The following is a 7330-nucleotide window of genomic DNA, read 5'->3' as shown; positions in this document are numbered from 1 at the left end:
ATGACCAAAATTAGGTTAATATTGATTAAAATAAATCCATTAAAACATTTTGGTTTAATGAAAAAAATGGTCCAATATTTTGGCCTCACCAATACCACAGTGATTTACAAATTTTCTTTCCTTTTTTGACTTTGTAGAATTGAACATGTAAGAAAAATTACAGCAGTAAGGATACAGAAGAGAGGGAGAAATCACAACTTATCTTTACTTTGTCCATAAGATAGACTTTCATTAACCAGCTAAAATTACCCTAAAAATGTGATTATGACCTATTTAAATAAACAGAAGAGTTGGGCTACATGGTAAAAAATGAAGAGAATAAAGAATAATTTGCCATTGTGCAATCTTGGAGTTTCAAGAATATGTAATGGAAAGGCAATTTGATTCTAATTGTTACTTAGGATGAGGTGAGGAAGGAAATAATTAATTATACCTTTGGGTAACTTTTATTCCTTTAAAATATCCAATTTACGATAAAGACATGATATACTTGCTTTAAATGTCTACATGATTTTGTATATTGTAACATTCATGACTATAATATCTTTCCTTTATTCTATAATTTTGGAGCTCCCAGACCTTTATTCTAATCTCAGTTCATATTTTGAGAACACTTTCCCAATTTATTTTGCACCGCCAATGCAATACTTTCTCCTTCTTGATGTATTTTTAGTGTTCCATATCTATCTCCTAAATGACATTGTGGTTGAATGCTTATTACCATTATTATTATTGTCATATACTTTCCACTCCCATTGTGTATCAGCAATGCAATTCTAAGTTCCAGGTAATTTTGGCTCCCTATCCTTCTTGCTTTTGCCAGTTCTGCAGTGAGTAAAACTGTATCACTTTGGGCAAGAAAAGAGAGAAAGAATACATGTTTTACTTCATTATTGAATCATTATTTCAGTTAACCCTAAAGCTCATCTTACCTCTGTATTTTGTCTTTTGCCATTAATAGGTTTCCAGTTATATTCAGATCAAAGCATCACAAAAAATAAACACTTACAATGTTCCAGAGACTATTCTTAGAAATTACATGACAGTGTTATTTCTTTAATTCACAATGTCTCTATGAATAATAGTTATTCCCATTACTGCAATGAGGAACTGAGGCCTAGCAAGTTTATACCCTTGCCCAAAGACATACAACTATTTTTTATAATTCTTTTTTTTTAATGTTTATTTCTTTTTGACAGAGAGAGAGAGAGACAGAGCATGAGTGGGGGAGGGGCAGAGAGAGAGAGTGGGAGACACAGAATCCGAAGCAGCCTCCAGGCTCTGAGCTGTCAGCACAGAGCCCAACGTGGGGCTCAAACTCACAGACCACGAGATCATGACCTGAGCCGAAGTCGGATGCTCAACCTATTGAGCCACCCAGGCACCCCAAAAACATACAACTATTACGTGGCAGTAAGGATTCCAATTCAGGCAGTTTGGTGAAATATTCAAACGTCTTAAACAATATGACATATTGCTTCCATTAGCTCCCATTTTACCGTGTATTTGTGTCACTTTCGTTCTTACAGTGCAGGGGATTTTTTTATTAGTGTTTATTGGTCTACACAACTCCACCATTCAGCATTGTGCTTGGAAACATAATCAATCAAAAATATAGTTATGGGTAAAGTGGGACCTGTTCTTTCTGCAAGTAAAAAATTACAAAGCAATGATTACTAGTAGAATACTTCAGTAAAAAAGAAAACTATTACCTGGAGAAACCAAAGATTTTTTGTTTGTTTCTATCCGGCCCCTTCTCCCATGGACTCTGGCCTAAACATTCTCTAGCAGTTCATAGTCATAGTTTAAAAAATCTTAGTTTACAGAAAATAACATGTGAATAGCCTGTTGATCAACTAACTACTCACCCCAGCCAAAACATTTACTAATATATTCTTCAATTAAAAAAAGCTTTAGTATGTGATAACTATGTGTTGGATGTCACATTATGAAGTCTAAATAAAATTCCCTTTAGTACTTCCTTTTACTATTCTATAGATGGTCACTTGGGAAACCTTGTTAAAGATTGGCCTGAAGCAATATTCAGATAGTGCTCCTTTATAGAGCTCAGTGTCTCACAAAAATCAGTTATAGCCATGGGATTTTGAATTATTCCTCTATAAATAAGATCAGAAACAATAGTTTTAAAAGTTTTGGCTGGTTCAATGGATTTGATTTTTTAGCCTTGGAGAGAATAAAGAGAAGGGAGTATAAACATTTGTGAAAAAAGAGAAACCAGTTGAATATTCAAATACAGGTTTTGCTATAAATGCAATGAATTCTAGTTCTAAAATTTAGTTGCTGATTTTGTTGATGATTCATCTTTTTGCTGAAGGCTTAAAACTATTTTTACTGACTGTGAGAGCACTATGAATTGAAGGCTTAAACTGTTATTAGCATAAATGTTTTCTTTTCCCCACTGAACTCTTATCACAGGAAATGTAATTCTTTTTACCTGAGGCATTACTTAGTAATTAAAGAAAAGTGGTTTCCTAATGCTAATTTCTGTAATAAAAAGGAAATGTATGAACACATTAAATTGGGAATTGTAGTGATAATAAAAGGTACATTTCACATGTCTCACCTAGAATTATGGTTTTCTTGCTTTCTAAAATAGAATACTAAAAAGGGGTAATGGCGTTTTCATTTTATTTTCCATGAACATAAAATTCCATGAAAAGACTAAGTATGCAATTTGGTTGCCTTTATTTTTTAAATTTTTGTGAGTTTCTTTTATTTTTTCTTTAGAACTTTGTAGATTTCCACAGATATATTTCATACATATTTTGTTAGATTTTTGCCTAAGTATTTCATTTTTTTAATTTTTAAAATTGTTTTAAATTTTTAATTTTTTCTTCTTTCCTTTATTTTTATTTTTTATTTTTTTTATTTAACTTATAGCAAGAATTGCAATCAAACTCCACTCATTGGGCCAGAGCCCCTTGTGGTGTTAGCAAAAGACTGGCCCCTCATGTAGCATAGTACTTACACTTGGGAGTTCATAGCCAGCCAGTGGCCCCACTCGAAGCTCTAACAACGTGCAGATTTAATTTTTTTGTGGCAATATGAGTGGTGTTGTGTTTTTAATTTCAATGTCAACTTATTTATTGATAACATATAAGAAATTAATTAACTTTATTCACATAGACTTTGTATCCTGCCATCTTGTTCTTATTGCATATTTGTTCCAGGGTATTTTTGTTGTTTGAGATTGTCTACCCAGTTATCATCTGTGGACAAAGACAGTTTTATTTCTTTCTCTAAATCTGTGTAAGTTTTATTCCTTTTCTTGTCTCATGGCATTAACTAGGACATCTAGTATGATATTAAAAAAAAAGAGTAGTGCATGAACACCTTTGAGTTTTTCCTTATATTCAATAGACTAGCTTCCAGTTTCTCAAATTAAATACGTTAGCTATACAATCTTTTTGGTAGACATTTTTAACAAATTGAGGAAGTGGCAGCTGCCCTGCTGAGTTCTCTATTGTTAGTTTTATTATATATGCACATTGGATTTTGGCAAATGCTTTTCTGCATATATTTATGTGATCATATTATTTTTTTCATAATAATAAAAATAAAATAGCATTAATACTTTCATCAATAATAGCGAAGTTTATTAAATAGTTAATATGTTTTGAAACTGGGTTAATCGTCTTCTATGGCCCATTTTACTTAATTATATTATTAAACCAATGTTTCAGATATTATTATCATCCACTTTTTACAGATGGTGAAATCTAAGTCCATAGATGTTAAGTATCTTGCTCAATAGTCATAAAGCAGGTATGTGGTGCAATTCTTTATGAATTTAGAGATTCTAGTTTTAGAGGTAACCTAATCACTATACAGTTCAAATTTGCATATTTTTGAACACCTCATTCACAAGTATTTTTTTTAATGTTTTATTTACTCTATATTTACTGATATAATAGAAATCAGGGGGCAATTAGGTTATTTGCATTATCAATTTTTTAAAAGGCCATGGCATCTGCAACTCAACAAGCTCAAGTGAGTGAAAGGAGAAGGTGTTTTAGGGGCAGCAAATCTACCTTATCTGATGGCATGTATCAAAGTCACATCACCACCACCACCACTGTCACCATCATCATTGCCGCTACAACCACTACCACTCTGTAAGCCTGAAATCTCCTTGAAAATCAAGCTTAGGAAACAAATAGAAAATATTGCTTTGGGGAGAAAATAAAGTGGTGATTCTCAAATTTCAAATGAGAGTTTAATTTCTGTCTTTATTGCCACTTGATTCTGAGAGACATTTTTGAAATTTATATTTATTCTTTTGGAGTATTAGGAGAAACAAGACTATGGGTGAAATATTTTAGAAGAGAAAGACAAATTCTTTCTTGTCATGGCTCAACATAATTGGAAACCATCAATTTTGGAAAGACAACTTCATTAACACAATTCTATATAGATGGGAAAGTCTACAGAGGTAACAATAATTTATTGTCTCAGTAGTAACACGAACATTGTAATTAACTGTTATTTTCATAATTAAAAATTACATATTAATTTTATTCTTTAATTCATGCTTTCCATACATAGTAAATAGACATAAATAGATAAATAGTATCATTCAGTAATTTGTAATTGGATTGTAGCTCCATTCCCATCCTCCAATGCTATATCCAGTATATCATCTTTCTTGCTATATGGTTTCAGGTTGCTGATCTTGGAATAAATGCTGTTGCTTCAGGCACAGATGGCCATGTGTGACCCAGCTCTGCAGAAAACCTTTTCCATACCTGACAAAGGTGTAGAGCTTTGGTGATACTAGTGGAGTGTAACGACATGTACTGAATCTGTGTTATCATGGAGAGTACTGGCAACAAAGGACATGGTGTAGCTATGAGATGAGGAGATAGATGGAATTATAGAAGAGTACTTGTTCCGTAGATTCCAGAATGACTAAGCTCAGTGATGTTTTGTAGCATACAGGTGGAAACTAAAGGCCTTCTAATTAGTCATTGATATGAAGAGCAGTGATATTTGGGTCACTCTTGGTATTTTTCTACAATTAACTTAACAATTATGATAATTTGGAAAATATTATAAACAGAGACTGAAAATAGAGCAGATAATAGATATTTTTTAAACATTAAGGGTCTCATGTTCCCATGTTCACTGAAAAATAATAGTTATAATAACATCATCAACAACTACAAAATTAAAAGCACCATGTTTTTCAGTAGAGGTTTATTTATAGAAGCATGTGAAGTATTCCAAGACATAGGAGTCACAGATCTGAAAATCTTTACTATTTGATTGGGAATATACAAAAACAAAATACCACAAATGCTTTTATTGTAAAATATTTGTATTGGTGTAAAGTTCTTTGGGTTGCTGAGTTGTCAGCAGATTAGCTGCAGAGACGGTGATTAGGTCAAAACTTTATTAAAAAAGAAAAGTATCATCACTTATTTTGGAAAACTTCCTCTGTCAAACTATTTAGATGAAGTCATGTTGTAAAGATAATGCTTCATTTCAAAGAATGCTGGAGCCCGAGGGGTTTTACAGGACACGTTTAAGGCATGTATATTTGTCATCATCACACACTATAATCTGCAACATAGTTTTCCTTTAAGAAGAATTAATGAAAACATATTTTGACATTATGATTGTGGACATCTGTGTTTGTTTACATTCATTTCAGCTTAATGCAGAAAATGTCAAAGAAAGAATTTAGAGTGAAAATTGTGTATCTTTCAGATTTACTTTCATTGCTTAGTACAAAGGGATAAAAATGCATGGGCTTCTTGTGTGGTAAGAGTTTTGCTAATGGATGCATAAAGCAAACAAAGCTGAAAGGAAATGTTTTATTGCTCCATTCTGGACCATGTGGATTTTTGTTGCTCTTGTTTTTATTGTTTTTGTTGTTGTTGTTGTTATTGTTTAAAGACTACTTAATCTGCAATGTCTGGAACTTTACAAAAATTTGGATTTGTACCAATACAAAACTTTTCTCTTAAAACATTATAATGTTACTTATTCTCTTGCCAAGCAAAAGAAGTTACGTATGTTTGGATATCTCTGGAAAAGCCAGAAAACTGAAAATGAGGGGGAAACTTATTTTGCTCAAAGTACTTTAATATTTTGTCCCTTTATAATAATAACAAAAGAATTTAAATACATATATATTGATGATAAGCATAACCACACATTATCTAATTCTATTCATATTAAAAGCTAATGCTGTTTTAACTTATAGTATTGGAGTATGTCCTTTTATCGTTAGTATAGATGGATCTCAGGATTCACACTATATTTTAATCAGATACAATAGTCAAATAATTATTTTCTTTTTATTTTCAAATATATGCTTCTGAAATCAGATTGCCTTTTTATTTTTTTATTTTTTTTTAACCTTTATTTATTTTTGAGACAGAGAGAGACAGAGCATGAATGGGGGAGGGTCAGAGAGAGGGAGATACAGAATCTGAAACAGGCTCCAGGCTCCGAGCTGTCAGCACAGAGCCTGACACGGGGCTCGAACTCACAGATCGCGAGATCATGACCTGAGCCGAAGTCAGAAGCTTAACCGACTGAGCCACCCAGGCGCCCCTCAGATTGCCTTTTTAATTGACACTTTTTTTCTAGAAAATCCAAAACCAAAATATAGAACATAACATGTAGTTTACATTATTTATACATTAGTCTGTAAGGTGCAACCAAACCGTTTTTCAGGGGCACTTCGTTGTCTCAGTCAGCTGAGCATCCAACTTCAGCTCAGTTCATGGTCTCATGGTTTGTGAGTTCAAGCCCCGCACTGGGGGGTCTGTGCTGACAGCTCAGAGCCTGGAGCCTGCTTCAAATTCTGTCTCCCTCTCTTTCTGGTCCCACTTCCCCACTTATACTCTGTCTCTCTCAAAAATAAATAAACATTAAAAAATAAAAAAAAAACCTGTTTTTCAAATGTGTATTATTAATTTGCAAATCTTTCTTTGTCATAGATTTTGATGGTGTAAAATTTCATAGATTTAAAGAATGATTAATGCAAAAATGCAGAGAAGGTAATTTTTGAACTCCTATATTGATATTTTATTAAGTCTTCAAGATGGCTATGTTAACATTTGATGAAATAATTGGATTTAATATAAACACTTTCTCTATTTTAGAAATAATTGATTGATGTTCTCCTGTGCAAAATAAGATATAAGCTCTCTTACACCACACCCACGCATGTATTTTCCCTCTATTTAACCTACCATTACTGTTTGCCACAGAAATAAATCAATGCTTGATGTTTATATTTCTGTGTCTATCTATAAACATATGGTTAACAGCTGAGAAATGTTGATTAGTGTTAAGA

General features: G+C 32.5%; 1 non-coding gene across 1 annotated transcript; it reads right to left on the bottom strand.

Annotated features, from left to right (window-relative positions):
• Positions 1-2893: 2893 nt before the first annotated feature.
• Positions 2894-3045, bottom strand: LOC122202881. The gene has a single exon (XR_006194941.1). It is a non-coding gene; the product is annotated as a small nucleolar RNA SNORA62/SNORA6 family (small nucleolar RNA).
• Positions 3046-7330: the final 4285 nt, after the last annotated feature.

This window comes from Panthera leo, chromosome A1, assembly GCF_018350215.1.
Source record: "Panthera leo isolate Ple1 chromosome A1, P.leo_Ple1_pat1.1, whole genome shotgun sequence".
NCBI lineage: Eukaryota > Metazoa > Chordata > Mammalia > Carnivora > Felidae > Panthera > Panthera leo.
Note: the sequence above shows the minus strand (reverse complement) of the source record. Positions and strands in the feature narration are given on the sequence as shown.